This window comes from Polypterus senegalus, chromosome 1, assembly GCF_016835505.1.
Source record: "Polypterus senegalus isolate Bchr_013 chromosome 1, ASM1683550v1, whole genome shotgun sequence".
Lineage (NCBI taxonomy): Eukaryota > Metazoa > Chordata > Cladistia > Polypteriformes > Polypteridae > Polypterus > Polypterus senegalus.
This window is the reverse complement of record NC_053154.1, coordinates 4,755,679-4,780,119: the sequence shown is the minus strand read 5'-3', so window position 1 is coordinate 4,780,119 and position 24,441 is coordinate 4,755,679.

Genomic DNA, 24,441 nt, shown 5'->3' with positions numbered 1-24,441 from the left:
CAGCGGGCATTTTGAAGCTCCTTCACTCCTGTTGTGTCTCTTAAACCTGGCTGAAGCTTCTTATTGTTCTGTCGTGGCAGAGTCGTGTGCTCAGAGTCGCTCATCAGCCTTCCTTCTTAATTTCCTCTCTTAGGTATCTAATTTATATAATCGAAGTGAGCTCTCCACTGAAGTGCAAAATTGATTTTACGCTACAAAAACCAGGTTAGGGATTAGTGACTCTGAATTGAGGGCTTCGTGAACACTGAGAGAAGCGCCACTTTCGGCTCGTCCTCATTTCTGCCATTCATGGCCACTCCACGAGTGCCATCATTGTCTTAAATTACACAAGGACGACTTTAGATGTGTGCCAGTTGTTATGTCATTCTGTTAAAATGCTGCACTCCCTTCTGTTTGATGAGTGGGCGGCATCCAGGGGGTCCGCTGACTTTCCATATTTTGCGATGCTTACCATGACGCAATTACCGGCGAGAAGCTGAGTGCCTGATTCCTGAGAAATGAGAATACGAGGAGGTGGCACGCTAAATTGTCACAGCAAAGCTGCCATGAAACCAATCAAAGCAGCGAGTGGGCCCTGGACCAGCACAGAGTCGAGGGGGGAATGAACTCAGCCAAGTGCCTGGGGAGACGGCAGGACATGCGGCCTAACAGCCCAAAGGGTCTACGTGTAAACGACACCACCACGTATTTCTGGAGCGCGTTTTCGTACAAATGATGAAGAAAGAAATAAAATACAGTATATTAAAAGAAACGTTTTAAGTAAAATGATTTTATTTACTTTAGTTACAAATGCACTAAAAGGCAAAAAATACATTTTTCTTTAACCACAATTTTCATGGTTACATGTGACTAAATAAAATCGTGAGGCAAAAATAAATGAATCGATTCAAACCATTTTTGAAACTTGTTTAGCACGGTGAGGAATTACAATGTTGTTGTTCTTTTTTAATTCTATAATGAAAGTTGCGATTCTATTAATTGAATGAATGAATGAATTCATGTACGCCCCACAATTTTATTTCTATTATAATAAAATAATCCTGTGACGAGACGAGTCTGTTTCAAAGAGATCATTTCAAATCCCACGAGATGAGACTTTGGCCAAGTCCCGCCCTCCTCTCCACCATATTCAGCCACGCCCACAGTCCTCTCACCTCTCATTGGTGTGAATGCTTTTGTCAGACACACACAGTTCCTGCACTCTCAGCTCTAATACATTTTTACGTTTTCCTCGTTCCCAATTACTGTTGTGACAGTTTGGGGTTGTATCGCTCCCTTGAACCCCTGTCCAAGACTCCAGACACCAGATAAAAGTCCAAATGTTGACTTTATTTAAATGCCACAGTGCACAAAGCACCCTCTCCTCCACTATACTCATTAAATAATCACAAATACTCAATAAATCAATCCTCCACTCCCAGACGTGTTGCCACCCTTCCACCCAGCTCAGCTCTCGGTCTGGGAGCTCCCACAGTCCTTTTATTCTCCCTGACCCGGAAAGTGTTTCCAATCCCCAGTCCACGTGCTTCTCTATCACTTCCGGGTCAGGTACAAGTCCTTTTCTTTTCACCCCGGAAGCACGTCACTCTTCCTCTGACGCACTTCCACAAATGATTCTTCGGTCCTCCCTGCAGCTTCCTCTTGCGGCCCCTGTGGTATCCAGCAGGGTCTTGTATAAAAACTACATAGTCCATGACTCCCTGCTGGTCTTCGGGGCACCTCCATACCTGGGGGTATTGGCCGGGATGACAAGCCGTAAAGAAGACGTATTATGTCCAAATCTTATTGAAGAATTTCATCCCGAAGGATTATCAACAGAAGAAATGAGTACACGGGCAATCCTAGCACCAAGAAATGATGAAGTCAAACGAATTAACGTAAAAATTGTCGATCGGTTACACGTCAAATTGGTTAAATACGTATCAACAGTCTCTGCTGAAACAGTTGGTGGTGATGGCGAAGAAGATGAAAACATCAACTTACAATATCATGAAGAATATCTACAACCGTTAACATCGTGCGGCCTGCCATCACACTGCAGAAAGAAGGATCTAACCAAGAAAGGTAATGTAGTCCATCTTCAGGGGTAAGATTAGACACCAAAGGAGATCTTGATATGCCATTTGCATTAAAACGTTTACAGTTTATAGAATGGCTTTTGGAAAGTTAATTAACAAATCACAGGGACAAACATTCAAAAAAGTCATTTTATTTAATAGAGAGAAAGAAACGAAATTCACTCACAGGCAGTTATACGTTGCGTTGTCACGATGAAAGTCCAAACACAGAATCGAAATTCAAAGTGATATTGATGAAAATTGAATTCCAAATATTGTTTTTCCTGAAGTTTTACAGTAAAAGTGTAAGTTTTAAAAGTATTTGCGTGTTAATCTCAAAGCCAAACAGAACGAAATCGTATTACGCAACAAATTCCTCTAACACAATGTGAAACATAATTTACATTCAAATTATTACATTTTACTATTTTTTACTGTAGTTAATTACTCACTGTAATGTAAAATAGTTAGGTCTATTATGTATGTGTAACAATTCCCATAAAAATAACAATCTGTTTAAATTGTACATGACAATTCAATACGATATTAATGAAAATTTAATTCAAAAACTTACTGAAGTTTCACAGTAAAAGTGTAAATTTAAAAAGTATTTGTGCGTTAATTTTAAAGCCAAACAAAATGAAATCGTATGACACAACGAATACCTCTAACGCAACATGAAACATAATTTACTTTCAGATTACAGGTAGTCCCCGGGTTATGGACATCCGACCTACGACTTAGGAACGGGCCGCAGCTGCGACACATGCGCCTCAGTAACTGTCGCTCCGTCATCTTCGGCCTGGGGACGCTACAAGCCGTGGCTGGACAGAGACGATTTCGCTGCTCACGCAGCGTAGTGTCCCTCGGGCGGCTCCCGCCGGTAAGCGGTTTCACTTCCTGCCCACCAGACACGGCTGCCCAGTTTGTTCTCGGTGGGCGGCTGGTGATGCTCCAAGCGGTGACCCAGTCGTGGCTGAACAGAGGCCATTGAGGGTGAACGTAGCATTGTAGTGTGCATCGGATGGCTGCCTATTGAATGGGGGTGATTCACTACCCGCCTTTGTTCGTTCTCGGTGGGCGGACGGTGCAGGCAGCATACTGTAGTGGAGGTGACTGTGAAGTGGGCTAGTGATGAACCCCCCGTTGCCGCCCCATTCATTCTCAATAGCAAGCCTGCTTGTACTGTTACGTACATAGCATGAACTTGTCTCTTGTCAGTACATCAGACGTGTTGACGACGGGTGCCTTCCTTCTGCGATAGCATGTACAGTGCTGTACAGAAGAGCTCATCTTAACCTTTTGTCTTCACCCTTCTGAAAGTCTCTGAAACACAAATCTGATGCAAGTGCTGGTGATACAGTAAAGAAGAGAAAAACCATCGCCATGGAAAATAAAGTAGAAATAATAAAAAGGTGACACTCCATCATTCATTGGCAGAGCACTTGGTTACAGTCGGTCAACAATAGCATTTCTTAAATTAATGGACCTGTTCCGACTTACATACAAAGTCAACTTAAGTACAAACCTACAGCCCCTGTCTCGTACTGTGGAATATGACCTCGACACAGACAGGCAGACACGTTTGAATCACCCCACACACATTTATTTACATACTCCATATTTACACAAGTGCTCACAAGTCCCCAAACGTCCTGGGCACAGCACTGCCTCACTCTCTTCAGGCCGCCTCCTTGCCTCCTCCACCAAGCTCTGTCCTTCTCCTTACCCGACTCCAGCCTTGAGTGAAGGGAGGCGGCCCCTTTAATACAACACCGGATGTGCTCCAGGTGCCTCCCTGCAATCTTCCACCGGCACTCCCCAGTGTGGCGGAAGTGCCGGCTGCGTACCCAGAAGCACGCCGGGTGTCCCCAGTCCTCTTCCAGCCAGCACTTCCCGGTGTGGTGGAAGTGCTGAAGTCCAGGGCTCTCTAGGTACCGGGGCGCCCCCTGGCAGTGACCACTGGCCCCTACAGGGTTGAACTTCCAAGCCCTGCACCCGTGGTCCCCAACACAATCAGGGTGATCGCCTCCTCATGGTCTGGAGAGGTGTAAGCCCTCCTCCGGTCCTCTCAGGCATCCCGGCTGGGTACCACCCTGAGCCGCATGCCACAGTACGTAACCCGGGTACTGCCTGTATTACATTTTTAATATTTTTAATATGGTTAATTACTTGCTGTAATGCAGTACTAGGGTGTTGTACCGTGTTAGCCATTATGAATGTAGAGAAAAGCCAAGCAAAATGACCCTTTTTATTGGCTAACTAAAAAGATTACAATATGCAGGCTTTCATATTGTAATCTTTTTAGTTAGCCAATAAAAGGTGGCATTTTGTTTGGCTTTGCTATAATGTAAAATAGTAAATTTTACATCCGCATCCCCATACGCGAGCGGCAGAACCGCAAAGAGGCTAGTGTGCAGCGCCAGCACGGGGATTGGCAAGTGAAGCAAGCAGGGGGCAATGCCCCCTAGTAGTGATTAAAGAAAATTTTATATATTTTACCCATTTTTTTATATATATACTTTGTTTTTTACTTTTTTAGTTTTTGAGGATTTTGCAAATGATTTTTCTTTAATCGTCTCTTATGAATGGGAAGCTTCTTTAAAAGTATTACATAATAGATCTCCTTTGCAGAATTATTTGAATACTAAAAAAAAAATCCTATTTTGTTCTCTGTTTTTCTGTTCAGGCTCTTATGGGTTTAGCGCTCGGTGGTCGTGAAAACAAAAAAATTGACGAAAGAACGGCAAACTTACGGCAACACATCCTCACCGTGATCATCAAGGCGACTCCTTCGCAAGAGTAAACGAGTAAAGTCGTCAGGCGTATTTACCGACTCCACTCACTGGAACTGACGCGTCTCTCACTTGTATCCTCCGATATCTCACTTTATTCTCTCTCTGTCATTGTTGTTTGTATGTTAATTGGAATCGCATATCCATTGATTATCTCAAGATTTGTTACATCATTGCATTGGTTTTGATGGATTACTTTATTGTCATCGATACTGAGCACGTATGCAAAATTTGAAGAAATTTGCTGCGCCACAAGTGGGTTTAAAATTAGTTGCAAGGTTTGACCCAAACAAACAAACAGACAGAGGAGTCAAATTAAATAAAATCATTCAAAAAGAAATATATAAAAATAAGATGAGGCAATACTAAGTAACAAAGAATAAAGTAAGGTCCAATGGCCAGGAGGACAGAAAAAAACAAAAAATAAAAACTCCAGAGGGCGGGAGAAAGAAAATCTGCAGGGGTTCTGAGGTCACGAGACCACCCGGCCCCCCTAACAATCAGTCCTTGTGGTTTTCAGGCTTCACGTGGAAGAATTAGATGATGATGGTCATGTGGACCTCTGGCCTTCAATCCATCAATGTAAGGGCATCACTGTGATTTGATCAGGTGGTGGTGGCGCAGATCAGCACCACAGAAAACTGGAAAAAGAAGAACAGAGAAAGTAGGGGTTAGCGTGGATTTTGGAGACACTAGAAATAATTATGATAATTAATTGGATATACAGAATATCATGGTTACACTAAAATGAAGCTCTGAGAAAGCCATCCATCCATCCATTTTCTAACCCGCTGAATCCGAATACAGGGTCACGGGGGTCCGCTGGAGCCAATCCCAGGGCACAAGGCAGGAACCAATCCTGGGCAGGGTGCCAACCCACCGCAGGACACACACAAACACACAATAGGGCCAATTTAGAATCGCCAATCCACCTAACCTGCATGTCTTTGGATTGTGGGAGGAAACCGGAGCGCACGGAGGAAACCCACGCAGACACGGGGAGAACATGCAAACTCCACGCAGGGAGGACCCGGGAAGCGAACCCGGGTCTCCTAACTGCGAGGCAGCAGTGCTACCACTGCGCCACCGTGCCGCCCTGTGAGAAAGCCATGTTACAATAATGAGATTTTAGCAGTTTTTTTAAAGTCCATCCATCCATTTTCCAACCCGTTGAATCCAAACACAGGGTCACAGGGGTCAACTGGAGCCAATCCCACCCAACACAGGGAGCAAGGCAGGAACCAATCCCGGGCAGGGCGCCAACCCACTGCAGGACACCCACACCCACAGCACACACTAGGGAGAATTCAGAATCGCCAATCCACCTAACCTGCATGTCTTTGGACTGTGCCCCAGTTATCAGTTCTGGGCCCTCTCCTCTTGTATCTAAACACCTCCGTGTCAGGGGTCACCGTGCCCAACACTCTCCAAGACATAGTCCCAGCAGGTTCACGCTGCTTCACCTACTTTTGTTCTAAAATGAACTTAAAAAATAGCAGGTCCTGGACATCGGGACACACCCTGCTCTTTACAATGGATTCCCAGGAGTCTTTTACGACCACAGAGTTTCAGTATCTCTGTTTCATGTCACAACCAAAGGATGGCACCATTTAACAGCAAGGTGTCCCCGTCACTGCAATTGAGCTTTAGGATCCACATTCAGACCATGGTGGTAAGTGGCCCCTGCTGGCCTCACCAACACCTCTTCCAGCAGAAACCTAAGCTTTTTTCCTAGATGGTCTAAGCTTAAGGTGGGTGACCTGTTCTGAAGTGCATGTGGTATGGCTGTTGGCCAGAATGAGAATAAAGTCCTCGGGGCTCTTTAATGCCAGGCAGCAGCATCTGCTTTTCAGAGTGATATGTGATACCACCCTGGACCCAGATGGGGCACTGCCGCTAACTGTTCTGTCTTCTTCCTCGTTCTTCCTCCTCAGTGCAGAATCAACAATCAATGAGGGCAACTCCCACCCCTCCCATGGTCTTTTTGTCCAGGTTCCATCTGGCAGAAGGTTCTGTAGCAGTTTTAGAAGGTCCAGCAAAAGCTTCTGCCCCTTAGGGTGCTGCCCCCTCACCTTAGATCAGCTCCTAGAAGGTTGCTTGTAAGCAACACACTTGTTCCAATTGTCCTCGAGTAACAAACCTCTGCCATAGGCCAGTTTCGGCTTTTCCTAGTGACTTGTCTTTTGTTGATGGTGTGACCCCAAGGAGACATTACAGCACACCAATCCACCAGGAGCACAGCGGATCATAACACAGTCTCGGGTTCAAATTATTTCAGGCAAAACCTCTACAGGGTTTCCGTTTCTTCCTTTCTAGGCTGCATAACAAGCAATAAGTTTCTCCTTCTCCACCTCCCATATGCAGTCTCATCCACCTCCTCCAGACTCTGAATCCCAAGTGGACAGAGATGACCCCTTTTTATGGTGGACCCAGGAATACTCCCGGGTCAGGCAGAAGCCCTTGAAAGTTGGGTCAAGCTCCCACTGCTCAGCACCAAGGGAACCCAGCAGGGCTCTCCCACCGGACCTCAACTCCCAACATGCTCTGCAGGAAAATGAATGCCATCCAGTGAGCTGGGGTAGCATGTACTCTTGGGAGGCAGCCACCCAAAGATAAGGGTACGAGGGTTTATCTCAGGCAGGATGTCAGCCCAGCCCTGTCATTCATCACAATGGCCATTACAAGACATCATTTTACAGGAAAGTGGATTTCTTTTGGGTTGAAACGAGTAATCTGTAGGAATAATGTGAAATTTAACTCTATATTATTATCATTATTAGACATTTGTAATTTCCACGTTGCTCACTCAAGTTCATTATTTCTTTTCGTGTTTTTCAAAAGCTGCCTGTTGCCCCCCCTTTACAGTCCGCAGATGTGAATGTATACGCAAAGCAGTGCTTGAAGTGGACATACATAAAGGCCGGACCCCTATGTGCTACACTGAAGTATTAACATGAAGAGCGAAGAGCAGTAGCTATGAGAATTGCGACACAATTGCTGAGGGTTCCACATTACAAATTCAAGTGCCAAAATCTAAGACATATTACACAATTTAGGCACCGCGACTGAAGAACGAGATTGGTCAGAGATTGGGGGCTGGAGGTTGACGGAGTGTTAGGCCAGGTTTATACTTCACGTGACGCGACGCCTGCTCTAGCGGACGCTCTTGGAGCAAATCTGGAGGAATCCACCAGGTGGCAGTGTTCACATAACTGAGGAATTTTCCGTGGAAGCATAACACCTCATCACTAATTAAGAAAGCCCAGCAGAGACTACACTTCCTGAGGCGGCTGAAGCGAGCAAGTCTTCCCCCTTCCATCCTCGCCATGTTCTACAGAGGCACCATGGAGAGTGTCCTGACCAGCTGCATCACCGTCTGGTATGGCAACTTCAACATATCTGACCGCAAGCGCCTGCAAAGGATAGTGAAGACAACAGAGAACATTATTGGGGTGCCTCTCCCTTCACCACAGGACATATTTTACAAACGCAGTGTCCGCAAGACCTGCAGCATTGAGCAGGACCCCCTTACACCCCTCACATGGACTTTTCACACTTCTGCCATCCAAGAGAAGAAACTGCAGCATCAGAGCCAGACCTGCCAGGCTGCAGGATAGTTTTTACCCCCAAGCTGTTAGACTCCTTAACACCAGGCTGCCCCCTGGGATCTTCCACACGGCCTCAACCACCTCGAAAAACAGAACTTTTATACATGAAAACCACTATCCTGCAAAGACGAGTGTGCATGTCGAGAAGAACTGAAAATCTCATACTGACCTAAGGATTTGACACTCTTGATATCCTTCTGCTGTGAAACATTCTGACCTGTCATTGTTTAGACACGTCTTAAACAACGATTATCATACACTGATCATTTCTGTATTATCGATATCTATTATTATTTATTGATTTATTTATTATATTACATATCTTACACTTCAATATTGCTGCTACTTCTTTGTCCTATCTTTGCACCATGTCTTGTCTTGTTTGTATTTTTAATGTATTATTTGCACGTCATGTTGTTACACTGTGGACCCTGAGCTTTGCAATTTCGTCTATCTGTATACTGTACTTGTATATGATTGAGATGACAATGAAGTTCACTTTGACTTTGACTTTGACTTTGATATCATCACGGTGTGTTGTGAGCTGCCTGGAACGTCCATTAAATTCCGATGACACCTTAAAGTAATATCTCTGAAAAGGATGTTTAATGATTACATCCATCAATCCGGGGATGCACCCATTCCAGCTAGCATTGGGCACGAGGCAGAAACAATCCCTGGATGGGGCAACAGCTCATCGTAAGGTGAATAAAAGCACAGACATACAGTGGTGTGAAAAACTATTTGCCCCCTTCCTGATTTCTTATTCTTTTGCATGTTTGTCACACAAAATGTTTCTGATTATCAAACACATTTAACCATTAGTCAAATATAACACAAGTAAACACAAAATGCAGTTTTTATTATTTAGGGAGAAAAAAAATCCAAACCTACATGGCCCTGTGTGAAAAAGTAATTGCCCCCTTGTTCACAAATCACCTAACTGTGGAGTATCACACCTGAGTTCAATTTCCTGATTACTGCCACACCTGTTTCAATCAAGAAATCACTTCAATAGGAGCTGCCTGGCACAGAGAAGTAGACCAAAAGCACCTCAAAAGCTAGACATCATGCCAAGATCCAAAGAAATTCAGGACCAAATGAGAACAGAAGTAATTGAGATCTATCAGTCTGGTAAAGGTTATAAAGCCATTTCTAAAGCTTTGGGACTCCAGCGAACCACAGTGAGAGCCATTATCCACAAATGGCAAAAATATGGAACAGTGGTGAACCTTCCCAGGAGTGGCCGGCCGACCAAAATTACCCCAAGAGCGCAGAGACGACTCATCCGAGAGGTCACAAAGACCCCAGGACAACGTCTAAACAACTGCAGGCCTCACTTGCCTCAATTAAGGTCAGTGTTCACGACTCCACCATAAAAAAGAGACTGGCCTGCAAAAACGGCCTGCATGGCAGATTTCCAAGACGCAAACCACTGTTAAGCAAAAGAACATTAGGGCTCGTCTCAATTTTGCTAAGAAACATCTCAATGATTGCCAAGACTTTTGGGAAAATACCTTGTGGACTGATGAGACAAAAGTTGAACTTTTTGGAAGGCAAATGTCCGTTACATCTGGCGTAAAAGGAACACAGCATTTCAGAAAAGAACATCATACCAACAGTAAAATATGGTGGTGGTAGTGTGATGGTCTGGGGTTGTTTTGCTGCTTCAGGACCTGGAAGGCTTGCTGTGATAGATGGAACCATGAATTCTACTGTCTACCAAAAATCCTGAAGGAGAATGTCCGGCCATCTGTTCGTCAACTCAAGCTGAAGCGATCTTGGGTGCTGCAACAGGACAATGACCCAAAACACACCAGCAAATCCACCTCTGAATGGCTGAAGAAAAACAAAATGAAGACTTTGGAGTGGCCTAGTCAAAGTCCTGACCTGAATCCAATTGAGATGCTATGGCATGACCTTAAAAAGGCGCTTCATGCTAGAAAACCCTCAAATAAAGCTGAATTCCAACAATTCTGCAAAGATGAGTGGGCCAAAATTCCTCCAGAACGCTGTAAAAGACTCATTGCAAGTTATCGCAAACGCTTGATTGCAGTCATTGCTGCTAAGGGTGGCCCAACCAGTTATTAGCTTCAGGGGGCAATTACTTTTTCACACAGGGCCATGTAGGTTTGGATTTTTTTTCTCCCTAAATAATAAAAACTGCATTTTGTGTTTACTTGTGTTATATTTGACTAATGGTTAAATGTGTTTGATGATCAGAAGCATTTTGTGTGACAAACATGTAAAAGAATAAGAAATCAGGAAGGGAGCAAATCGTTTTTCACACCACTGTATATACTAGTGTCATTTTAGTGTCACCAAATCTGCATATCTTTGGAAGGAAACTGGAACGCATGGTGGAAACCCAGTAGGAAAACATAGAAACTCCAGGCAGGGAATACCAGCAACATGACTCCCCGTGAGACAGCAGTGGTACTGCTCCGCCACCCTGCTACCCCCATGTACAGTATGTATTCATTAACAGTATTCATTATTTAAATGAAATGAACGATTTATCTGTGAAATGTAACATACATACTTTAATGTACTTCATCATGAAAGTGATATCAAGTATAAATCTAAGGATTCTAAATGTGCAGAGAGTTGGAATATCACAACTGTAATGAGTTCTGTGTGGCGATCTACTGCTGTCAGGTCAGGAGGAAGCCCCAGGAAAAAAAAGAAGGCACAGAAGATGGTAGGTGAGACTTTTAATCGTGTCATTATAAATATGCAACGCTTGAATATAAAAGCACCACGAATGCATTTGTATGTCACCAATTTGCTCCACCACATCGAACCATTCATCAAACATCGAAGCGTGCCCGTCAATCCCTTAGGATCCGCATAGCGCCTTTCTGTCACATGTAGATAGTAAACAGAGACTCTGACGTCACATCCCGTCTTTTATCACACTGCGCCCACCGACTTTTTGCTGGTACTACAACTCGAGCACATGCCGCATTAATTTCTGAGGACCGGCTCAGAGGACGTATCAAATGATCGCTGGGAACGCGAGGCAGCCATGATGCGTGCGTGTACGCGTTGTGAGCATGAAATATAAACGAGCCCTAATATATCTAAGAGTGCCAGTAGTCAACATCATAAAAACAGCGATTGCTAACCGTTGATCTATACATCTTCCTTGAGCTTCGCCGAACTTTCTCTTTCCATTTCACAACATGATGGCGTCTCTTTTCTTCCTGTTCGTGACACCACCCAGTCTTCAATCGTACTTTCACCCGATTGGTTAGTGGTACTGTTCATGTGCCCTGTCAATCACTTTTGCAGCTTCATTTGCATAAAGCCCCTGTTAGCAGAGTGCACAGCATTTACATTACAATATTAATAAATTATAATCGATAATCGATAACAAGAAACATGTGTTGGCTAATTTTATCTTTTGCAATTACATCACCAAATTTCGGTCAAATCATTTCTTGACATTTTGAGGTATTTTGTTGTTTTTTTTTATTGTGGGTGGAGGTTTTAACCATTAAAAATATTGAAATAACCTTCCTTAGTGGATACTTACTGACTCATTCTTCCAAATTTCAGGGGAAATCAGGAGGGAGTCGGTCAGTAGGGCAGCTTTACATAATCAATACAGTCTCACACACGTGCGCTTAGGAGGCAGTCAAAAAGCCTAAAGGTGAGTGGCACAACGTGAGACAAAGGGTTAACATACGGTACAAACCTGACTCTCTTGCTCTTCTCATCAGGAAATCTGAAGAAAAATAGAATTCTTACTTCCGGTTTCCAAGATGGCCGCCAAGACGTCACTCCCGGGCGCATACATTGACGATACCTCCGGCACATCCTGATGACGACACCTCCAACTCATTCTGATGACATCACTTCCGGTCTTATGTAGATGACGTCGTATCCGTCCTACAGCTTTAACGTCATACCCCGCCAACTCATTTCCCATCTCCATTTTGTTGTTTGTATAAACACGCCATTTTCTCATGTGCCATTCATCATCTGCGATATATATGCTTTTGATCACTGCAAATCAGTCTTTTTTGTGTTTTTTACTTGTCCTATGGACATTATACGGGGACGGTCTACAAAACTTTGTTATACTCTTTATTTTTAAAGATGAAAGTTTATCACAACAGCTATTCACAGCATAGGGGCAGCGTCTGACCACGTGGTCCCCTAACATTATAATAGAGTTCAGAAATCTCGATCAGAGAATGGAACGCAGTGGACGTAACCAAATGTAGTGAACACAACAGCCTCCCACATACAACACGCGTATCTCGAGTCTTTGTATACAAGCAATTGCGCTGCCAGTTCTGTGCTGTACTTTCTATCCTTATTTTAATGTGAACTTTCACTTCTTACAAATAAAACATTTACCAGATAACAGTTGTCACACACGTGTGCCTTCGGGAGAGCTTAATGGCTCTGGTGGTGGTAATTCCTCACCGATCCACCGGGTGGTGCTGTATTCTAACACATCTTCTCTTCCTCCACCTGCAAAGACTGGATGATTGACAGCCTCACCACCTCTGACCTCACTTCCGGTATCCGTCCACCTGGACCCACCTCTTCCTGCCTGGCCTGCATTTAACCAGGCTGTGTCTCCATCTTGGATAGCCTAATCTGAGACACACATCCTTAGAGATGTTCTTGTTGCTGTTTACCTTTACATTATATGGGGTCACAGTATCGCCCCGAATCTTTATCTTTGTCTTTTCGTCTTTTACACTATGTATGCTTTGGCTCCTAGTTAAGGCCTGAGAGAAGGACATGAAGGTGGTGGGTATCACAGAGCGGGATGACGAGGACAGGAAGAGATGAAAACAGATGATCCTCTGTGGCAACCCCTAACAGGAGCAGTCGAAGGAGGAAGATGCTTTGGCTCCCAGGCAACAGCATCTAATTTCATGTATCACGCATCTCCAGAGTGTTGGCACACTTTCTCTCTCCATATTTAGTCCGTACAGGTGCACTACAGTATCCCTTATAGCTTTGCTAAGTACTCTATGTAACATCACGTTCACCGACGTCCAAATCGAGCAGAACGTCTCATTTCATAAAAACACATCACAGATGTTAAGCAACACATTATTGATGTAACCACAAGGGGGAGCCAGTGTGCCCCAAATCTCAGACATAATGTCACCTCACACAATACCGGGCTCAAATAAAATGTTTTTATTTTCGACCAACACTTTTAAATATAAACACCAGACAAAAAACCTCTGAACAAATAAATTACTTCCTCCTTCCGTCCTGATGAGCTTCGCCAGAGGTGAGGTGGAGTGGCCCCTTTAATTTCAGACCCAGGAGCACTTCCAGTACCAGGACATGGTGTGGACCACCAAGGGATAGAAGCCGTTGCAGGACCTTCCAGAACTGGTTCAGGTTAACTGCGTTAAAGGCAAAGGAGACATACAACAGATGAGGACAGAGGACATCTTGGACCATAACGTGATAGTGAGTAGAAGAGTCTAGGTCAGGGGTCCTCAATCACGGTCCTGGAGAGCCGCAGTGGCTGCAGGTTTTTGCTCCAACCCAGTTGCTTAATAAAAAGCACTTATTGCTAAAGTAACACTTCTGCTTCACTTTAGTGATTTTGAGCCCTTATTGCTTAATTTGGTCTTAAACAGCTATTTGAATTGCTCCTTATTATCAATGACATGCAAATGACAAGAGAGAGCAGCATTTCTCCATTTAGCTTCTTTACATTTACACCTCTGTGTATTTATCTGCACTATTGGGTTTAATTAAATACTTGGAAGAAAAATGAAGAGAAAAAAGTGAAGGACTGAGAACTACTCGTCCATTTTAGCCTTCAAATCATTTGCATGATAGAAAGGGAAAGAAAATCTCGGATATGAGAATGACCTGACATAGCAGAGTTCATTTAATTTCATAGCTTGTTAGTGCTTTATTGGCAAGAATTGCTTTCTAATTAAGCAGCCAGGTCAGAACAAAAACCTGCAGCCACTGCGGCTCTCCAGGACTGGGATTGAGGACCCCTGGTCTAGGTGGGAGCCTGTCTGATTATAATACAATACAATTTATTTTTGTATAACACAAAATCACACAAGAAGTGCAGCAATGGACTTTAACAGGCCCTGCCTCTTGACAGACCCCAAGCCTTGACCCTCTAAGAAGACAAGAAAAAACTCCCCATAAAGACCCTTGTAGGGAAAAAAATGGAAGAAACTTCAGGAAAAGCAGTTCAAAGAGAGACCAGGTAGGTTGAGTGCGCAGTGGATGGCAAAAATACAATGAGCATCCATCCATCCATTATCCAACCCGCTATATCCTAACTACAGGGTCACGAGGGTCTGCGGGAGCCAATCCCAGCCAACACAGGGCGCAAGGCAGGAAACAAAAACCTGGGCAGGGCGCCAGCCCACCGCAGGGCACACACACACACATTAGGGACAATGTAGGATCACCAATGCACCTAACCTGCATGTCTTTGGACTGTGGGAGGAAACCCACGCAGACACGGGAAGAACATGCAAACTCCACACAGGGAGGACCAGGGAAGCGAACCCTGGTCTCCTAACTGCGAGGCATCAGCACTACCCACTGCGCCACCGTGCCGCCCCATACAAAGAAGAGAACACAAGTAATCCTCAATACAATACGATAGTAAAATAGAAATATCACAAGTACAGAGCAGAATTCAACAGTAGATGATATCTCATAATACAATTTGGATTTGTTCAGAGTCCTGGAGACCTCGACCATCAATAAGCCCCCCCATTGGCCATTCTGCAGCTGAGTCAGTGCTGGGCCAGCCAATCCGATGAAAGGACCCCTCTACCCAATGATTCCTGCGATCTTCCATCAGGGATGACTGTACCTCAGACAGGCAACAACTTGGCAGGTGGGCCGTGGCACCAAGTGGCACATTTGAGTACCGAGAAGAGAAACAGAATAGGTGAGGGTGAGTAACAAATTCTAACTATCCTGTTACTTCTGTTTTAGTGCTGATGACTGACAACAGAGATGGAGTCTGTACATTTAAAATCAGCAGCTCTAGTCAGGGTGTGCTAAACTGAAGTTGTGAGTCTTCAGCTGGGATTTAAAAGCTGAGACCGAAGGGGAATCTCTTATAGTAGCAGGCAGACCATTCCACAGTTTAGGGGGTTCCTGTAACTAAAAGCCCGACGTCCCACTCTTATTTTATTAATCATTGGAATCATAAGCAGAACAGCGTCTTGAGATCTGGTTTGTAAGTCATGATAAGTTCAGATAAGTAAGCCGGACCTCGGCCATTTAAGTATTTAATATTAAAAGGAGGATTTTGAAATCTGCCCTAAACTTAACCGGGCGCCAGTGTAAGGACTTGAGGACTGGAGTTATGTGTTCATATTTTTTTGTTGTTGTAATAATTCTTGCAGCAGCATGTGACGATGTGGGTTCAGGCTCCACACTCCCTTTGATGTTTGGGAACCCTTGAACCCAACACCGTCGATAATGAAACCGAGTGAGCCAGTCAATGGAGGCAAATTGAGCATCTGAGCAAGGGGATGGTTGAAAGTACAAAAGTGCTTTTATTAAAAATCAACAAAACAAAAGTTCATAAATAGTGCAGTTCTTCCATGTTCATTAAATAAATAATCCATAAAAAGAACGTGGAGTAAAACCAATAAATAGAAAAAACAATCCTTAAAATCGAAGGTTAAAATCTTCTTGTGGAAGCAGTCTTTAAAAACAACAACAAACAAATCCGGTGTTCTTTTGTTAGCGTCTCACCTGCTTATCCCGTTTGGGCCAAGCAGCAGGCAAGACGCTCTTTGCAGCTGCCCTCCTACAACACACCCGAGACTGGAGACCTCCCGATCCCTGGCTTCGGTCTGGCACTCATCCCAGTCCCCGAGACTTGATTACCCCAATAGCCAGGACTCTCACATTGGGGACTCCACCACCAAGCCTCCCGACTTCCGCTGCCTTTCCACGGCCTTCTGCGGCTCGTCGCTTTCCTCAAGGCACTCCCGCTACCTGCTCACTCAGCGGGAGCAACCTCAACTCAAACGTCTAGGTGTTGGCCTAACACCCAGCTTCCATACAGCTGCCCACGGCGCGATCGCGCTCACCAGACGCACACACCGCCTGTCCGTCTCTCTTGCACCGCATGCTTCCTCGCTCCCTGTAACCTCCGTCCTCTTTCCTCATCTCCTTTCTCCTCTCTCCATTTTTTTACCGCGAACGTTTCTTTTCTTCTTCTCGAACGTTTCTTACACTACCCCACAACCGACTCGCGCTTCTTTTTAAAATGACGAGGGCCACAGCAGCTGCAGCATTAGCCGCGGGACAATCATGAATGTGGGCAGTTCCTCACCTGTGCACTAGGTGAGAAACGCCCACACCCTACGGATCGTCCCCACGGCCCACTATGGCCAACGTCCCTCGCTAAGCCGCGAGCACAATGATTATTTATTTAAAAATCAATGGCCTTTTCTCCACGAGCTGTGGACCCATAACACCACACAGCATTTTGGATTAACTGGAGGCTCAATAAAGAACAGTTTCAACATCCAGTTCATCCATAATTAGGATCAGGCAGTCTGTTGTTCATGGTGGTGTAGGACCCGAGGCCCACTTACTCACACTTTTATGCTTTACAGTGTGGCTTCAAACTCTGGGAGGACTCCAGAATTTTGTAAATGCCTGCAGCACCCCCTGGTGGCACCATGGAACGCAATAGGGCTGTACACTGGGACTCCAGTTCCTCGTATATCCAGTGGGTATCCAAATGGGTACCAAAGTCCAGGGATGCTGCCATCTAGTGTATCAGGGAAGAAAATATTCACCAGACAACATCTCTCCTGGCCCTTGCTCAACCTTCGCCGGAATGCCAGCCCATGTTTGCCATCCATTACACGGTATGTGGATTATTTCATTTCTTCGTAGGTACTCTTGTTCTCTGGTGTTCTGTGTTTTAATGGTCGATCCTCAAGAGGCCTTTAAAGGCAAGCTGGGAGAGCGAGTTCTTCCAGTACAGTGGGTGGTGGTAATCAGGGCCACTTAGGCAGACACGATGGTAGCCTAGGACACCAAAGTCTGGGGGTCTCTGCATTTTCCTAACCATCACAGAGCCCAATGTGCAAACACTCGTCACCCAACACAACACCAAGGGGAGACCATGCAAATCCATGTCATATACATTTATTCCCACCCTCGATACTCCAGGGGAGGTCCTCCCTCGACGTTTCTTCTAATATATGAATATCTGTGTGGTCCTGGAATTCATATTCCCATAACATGGTCCTCAGTACCCCAAGGTTTGGGCACGACGTGTATATTTTCACCTAGGGTAGCATCCACAATCATTCACTCAGTGACCTACTCGGCTGCCCCCCACCATCAAGACCTGTACGCTGGAGTTGGACGGTGTGCGTCTTATTCTACTGTTGGACCCTGAGACAGCGGTGTCTCTGCTTAAAAAAAAAAAAACTTCAAACGGGATGTGGACCACCATAAACGCAAAGAAGAAGAAGAAATAGAGAAGTTCCTTGTAGGTCTCATTAACTGGTGGAGTGTTGGATCTTCTCTGTGAGGGTCTCTGGTTTGCCCGGTTTAAGGATTTTCTTTTGGGACCTGAACACTTGCCCTCTGTTGGCAACTCCTTCTGTCTCCCTTGAGATTTTTTCCATCTTTTGTTAATGAAACTTATTTTTTAAATCAATTTTACAGCCACAGTGAGATATTTCAATAGTTTGGGACATTTCTAAGCATTTTGCAAGTTCTCCTTTCATGGGGCCGTGTAGGCCGAAGCCCCCAAGTCTCTCAGGGTCGAGCTCCTGCTCTCATCTTTGCCATTTTTCGGGACACTGAGGATCATCAGTAGCATTTCAGAATAAAAATGTCACCATTGGTGCGAACAGATGACTGGAGGGGAGAAAATGACAATGGTGGTCACTGAGACACTTCTTAATATGGTAATGGAGGTTTGAACATCTTAAGGTCGGTCACACACACACACACACACACACACACCCTTGAGCAGCAATCACACCACTCATTAATAAGACCTTAGGAGTCGTTGGAGTTAATTACCTGGTAAATACGTTACTAGGCTTTGCATTCAATGCTGCAGTAATTAAAAATGAAGTCACATTGACAGGCAGCCACATAAAAGCAGCCACGAGATAACGGCGGTCCTCGGAGATTTACAGCTTGATGCAGCAGTCCTCAGCTACCTGCTAAAAGAGACTTTTCTATTTCAGTTTCTCTGTGCAATCAATCAGCCTGGAGATGGGAAAGCGTCTTCTATCCTGGCTTTCATTTATTTGTTGAAGCCAGCGGGTAGCTCTGTTGGCTCTCAGTTAAAGAGACATGGCTTCAAACCAGGCCTGGGGACCTTGTGTCCATGTCTCTTTAGTGCTTTGGCATCCTGTCCCAGGTTAGGCGACTGGCTGGTGTTAAGGGATGGACTGCATTTGGGGACTATCTGTCACTGTGGGACATACTGTGACACTGAGAGAGAGAGGTGATGTGATTGGCCCACACGGTGTCCCCAGTCCACCTGTCCAGTCACACGACTCTTCAACACCCTCACCAAACAATGACACCCAGAAACAGAACGTGAGCAGAAGAAGGAATGGCAGTCAGTCCAATAGGGGGCAGCAACGCGTCACTAAACAAGCCATTGAGGACTCGGGGACTGCAGCCTTGTCATTGCTGAATGGCTTTGCTCTCATTTTCTTACCCCCAGTCTAAAGGAGCCACAGATCTGAAGTGTTTTAATCTTTATTCCATAAAAACGTGTAAAGTGGAGTAAAAATTAGCAGGTAAACCAGGAAAAGAAATTTAATTGGGAAAAAAAAAAATAAAAAATGACTTTAAACAAGTTAGAGAGACATGAAAGGCACTATATATTTAATAGATACATAGATTGTTTTCACATTTAAAATTTAAATAAAATAAAAATGTAATAAAATAAGATGAGGAAGAATAAATCTTAACCTTTAGTATATTCATGCAATCAACCTGATTTTTAAGGCAGAAAAATTACTAATAGTAAACACTATATACGTGTGCATTTTTGCTTTGTTTCTTGAAAGAAATATTATAAGCTACATCAAAACTCTCACACATATCATTAAAAACAAAGTAAAACATCACTACCTCCTATTCCGCACACAAATTCTGACACATATAATTTAGATAGATAGATAGATAGATAGATAGATAGATAGATAGATAGATAGATAGATAGATAGATAGATAGATAGATAGATAGATAGATTTATCTCTAGTAGGATTGACGACTGCAATGCGGTGTTCACTGGATGTTCAAACTGTTCTTTATTCAGCCTCCAGTCAATCCAAAATGCTGCTGCAAGAATTATTACAAGAGCAAGAAAATATGAACACATAACTCTAGTTCTTAAATCTTTACACTGGCTCCCAGTAAAGTTTAGGGCAGATTTGAAAATCCTCCTTTTAACATATAAATCCTTAAATGGCCGAGGTCCGACTTACTTGTTTAAACTTATCATGACTTACAAACCTGAGCGCACATTAAGATCTCAAGATGCCGGTCTGTTAAGGATTCCAAGGATTAATAAAATAACAGGGGGAGGCCAAGATTTTAGTTACAGGACCCCATAACCTATGGAGTGGTCTGCCTGCTACTATAAGAGATGCCCCTTCGGTCTCAGGCTGAAGACTCACGACTTCAGTTTAGCACACCCTGACTAGAGCTGCTGATGAACAGTTCAGACTCCATCTCTGTTGTCAGTCATCAGCACTAAAACATAAGTAACAGGATAGTTAGAATTTGTTACTCACCCTCACCTATGTATTCTGTTTCTCTTCTCGGTACTCAAATGTGCCACTTGGTGCCACGGCCCACCTGCCAAGTTGTTTGCCTGCCTAAGGTAAAGTCATCCCTGATGGAGGATCGCAGGAATCGTAGGGAAAGAGGGGTCCTTTCATCGGATTAGCACTATTTCAGCTGTGGAATGGCCAAATGGTGATGGATGAGGTCTCCAGGACTCTAAACAAATCTAAATCATATTATGTGGTATCATCTACTGTTAAATTCTACTCCGTAATTCAAAACTTTTTATTTTTATACTGTATTGAGGATTTGTTCTGTTCTGTGTATTGTATTGTATTGTATTGACCCCCTTTTTTCTTTTTGACAGCCACTGAATGCCCAACATACCTGGAAAGGAGTCTCTCTTTGAACTCCCTTTCCGAGGTCTCTTCCATTTTTCCCCTACAAGGGTTTTTTTTTGGGGAGTTTTTTCTTGTCTTCTTAGGGAGTCGAGGTTGGGGGGCTGTCAAGAGGCAGGGTCTGTCAAAGCCCATTGCGGCACTTCTTTTGTGATTTTGGGCTATACAAAAATAAATTGTATTGTATTGTATAGATAGATAGATAGATAGATAGATAGATAGATAGATAGATAGATAGATAGATAGATAGATAGATAGATAGAAAGGCACTATATGATAGATAGATAGATAGATAGATAGATAGATAGATAGATAGATAGATAGATAGATAGATAGATAGATAGATAGATAGATAGATAGATAGATAGATAGATAGATGGTGGTCTGATTCATCTGAGGTGAAAGGGGAATCTGCACCTTTAAGGATGAGAGGCTGTTTGGACAGGACAGTTTGCCAAAAGGGCATTTCACCCGGAAAGTTAAACAGAGACAGGAAGAGAAGGACATCTGGTGAAGAAGCAGGGAGCAACGACAACACAAGCACATAAAAATAAAAAACCAAACACAAAATAGAAGCCACCTACTGGGAAGTTGGATTTCCGCCCAGATGAACAAGTGAGACGCGTCTCCGAAGAGGAATCCTTCCCATTGTATTTTTCCCGGAGCACCCAACCATTTTTTCCAAGTAAAACAGAACGTTTGTCATAATCTTGTGACGGCTTGCTGGGGATTTCTGCCCACCTCCGTCCTCCTCTCCCTGGGCTGTTGATGTCATTTCTGGACTCGGCGTTAGCCATTGTGGTTTGATTGCACCCCCTAATATGTCGGTTTGGAGCTTCATTCCAGGAATGTGTTTGTTATTTGGGAGGTTTGTGTTCTTAGTCTGTGAAGCTCTTAATGTGTGTTTTTGGTCTGAGGTTTCTGGTGAGTTGGTTTAATAAGTACGAGTGTTGGTCACTGAGCCCCACACAGTTCTGTTGTTCTTTTGTTAATTTACTTGCTGTGCTCCCAGGTTTAGACCTCAATGTTAACATTTGCACTGCACTATGTATTGGAATGTTGTTTTTTTAATGCGTCTAGTAATAAAATACATTGCATTTGTCATTCCAACAGATGACGCATCACAAACACAGCAATACAATGCATTACTGCTGTCACACACATGAGTTGGAGGCAGCTAAAGGGCCGATGTAATACTAATTCCAGGACAGACCAGGGGGAGGTGGGGTGCACTGACTATACTTCTCGATTCCTTGCAGACCACTCTTGGGAAATCCCATCAGGTTCCTGCCACAAAAATGTTTGTCACTTCTGGTTCCGGTGCACTGCTGATGTCATTTCCGGTTCCGGTCCCAGAGATGACGTCACTTCCTTAACCGGCTTTAAAGCCGCCATCTTAACTCAAAGACTTCAGTTCTGTTTTGGACTCTGACTTGTGAACATATCATAATTATTTAAAACCATTTTTGCAGCCAGGTTATATTATACGGGTGGCTGCCCCAAACCTTCATGATGTCTTTTGGTTGTTATTCTGACACTACAAATGTCTGCCTTAGGTTGGAATGACAAATGCAATGCATTTGCACCAGTGTCTACAAATGTTTGTGGTGCTCCATCTTTTGGAAAAACAGAGATGTGGCAACCAGACAGAAACACAGACACTTGTCCTTTTAAGACAACTTGAACTCTTAGCATTCGACTTAGACCTCAGCGGTAATGTTTGCAGTGCACCGTGTGCTGGAATGTTTTTTGTAATCCATGTAATAAATAAGTGTATTGCATTTGTCATTCCAACAGATGGCACATCACAAACATTTTTGCAATAAAATGAGATGCGCTTGGTAATCCACCAGATGGCGCATCACAAGCATTTGTAGTTTCCTACCCATATTTGTGATGCGCCATCTGCTGAAATGACAAATGCGATGCCTATGTCTCTATTAAGTGCCATATGGAATGAGATTTGTAAAAGCAGTGTTAATGTTACTGATGCATCATCTGTTGGAATGAAAAACGGAATGCATTTTATTAATACAAATGTTTGTGATGCTCCACGTTTTGAAATGACAGAAACACAGATGAGCACACAGACATTTATTTTTTAATCTAAGTAAACAAATTAGACCTCAGCATTAATGTTTGCACGGCACCATGTATTAGAATGTTTTTGTAACGCATGTAGTAACATAATGCACTGCACTCGTCATTCCAACAAACGGCGTAGTCCCAAAATGCTGCTGGAATGCGTTGTTATATCCCATTTGGTATGGGTTTTGTTAATGTTTGTGATGTGCCATCTGTAAAAATGACAAATGGAATGCATTAAAGTCTTTCAAATGTTTATGATAAGCCACCTGTTAGAATGAAAGAGACACAGCAATCAAACAGACTTACAGATACACAGACACTTATCCTTTTACTAGCTGTGCTTCCTGTCAAAGATGTGTTGAAGCCAAAGAAGTCAACGTATTCCTCAGCGTTAACATTTGCAGTGCACCATCCATCAGACTGCATTATCAAATGTATGTAAAAATATAATGCAATGCATTTGTCATTTCAACTGATGGCACATCACAGACATTTGTAGTAATGCATGATGAATGGATGAAGTACATGCTGTGTGGACCCAAGTTTGAATTCTGACAGACCAGTGGGGACAACCTGTGTGGGGAGCACTGACTGAACAAAGAGGACCCGGTTAACTAAGGCGACCTGCTGCACCCCAGTGTCAGCCATCTCACGGCCCTTTATATGGCATCTTGTGTGCCCAAATGTATACCCTGTAGCCGCACTGTGGGTCAACACACTAACAGACCAAAGGCATTGGACAACATGGTGCTCCTTCTGTCTGTCATCTAGAGCTGAGGTCATAAGGTGCTTTCTCAGCGCAGGAACGTCTTTCAGGAAGCAGGGACTTTATAGGAACGTCTGCAGCATTTGTACTGCAGGGACTTGGCCCATTTGGAGTTCCTTGTACTTTTTAAAGCTCATACTCCATTTGTTTTTTCTCTGTATGTAATTATTATTATTATTATTATTATCCATCCATCCATCCATTATCCAACCCGCTATATCCTAACTATAGTGTCACGGGGTCTGCTGGAGTCAATCCCAGCCAACACAGGGCGCAAGGCAGGAAACAAACCCCGGGCAGGGCGCCAGCCCACCACAGATTATTATTATTATTATTATTATTATTATTATTATCTCTCTATTATAAAAAAAAATCCTGGAGAGAAACACAAGGGCGTTGAGACGTGATCTTCACGTGAAGATCACGGAAGACATTTAAAAGAAACCGCGAGATGGCCTTGGAGCGTCTTGCAGGAAACCTTAAACATGAGACTTTGTACCAAGAGATTGACCCAAGACCATCCCGCGATGACACAGAGCATTAGATTCTTGCAACACACGCCATACTTACAATCAATATCAAACAAGCCAAAAGGCAGCAAAACATTCAGTCATGCGAAGGAGGCTTTGAGCGCACACAGATCCAGGGTCTCAGCGCATATAAAGCATATAATACGTTATAAATGAAATGTCGACATCTAAGCGAAGAAGAAAGCAGCACAGAGAAAAGAGACTCAAAAGCGTTGGAGAGAAAAAAGAGCAAAAAAGAAAAAGATTAATCGAGGTGCAAATTCAGAAAATAAGGAATGTAATTATCAGCCCGGAACAAGTGGAATTGAAACAAAAACCATCCGATCGGGCTCAGAATTAAAAGACAAAGTAGAACTTCATGAAGACGTTCACAAACGTTGGCGCTAAACACTTGCAGAGCAGGTTAGAGATTAGAAAAGCAGTGGAATTCGA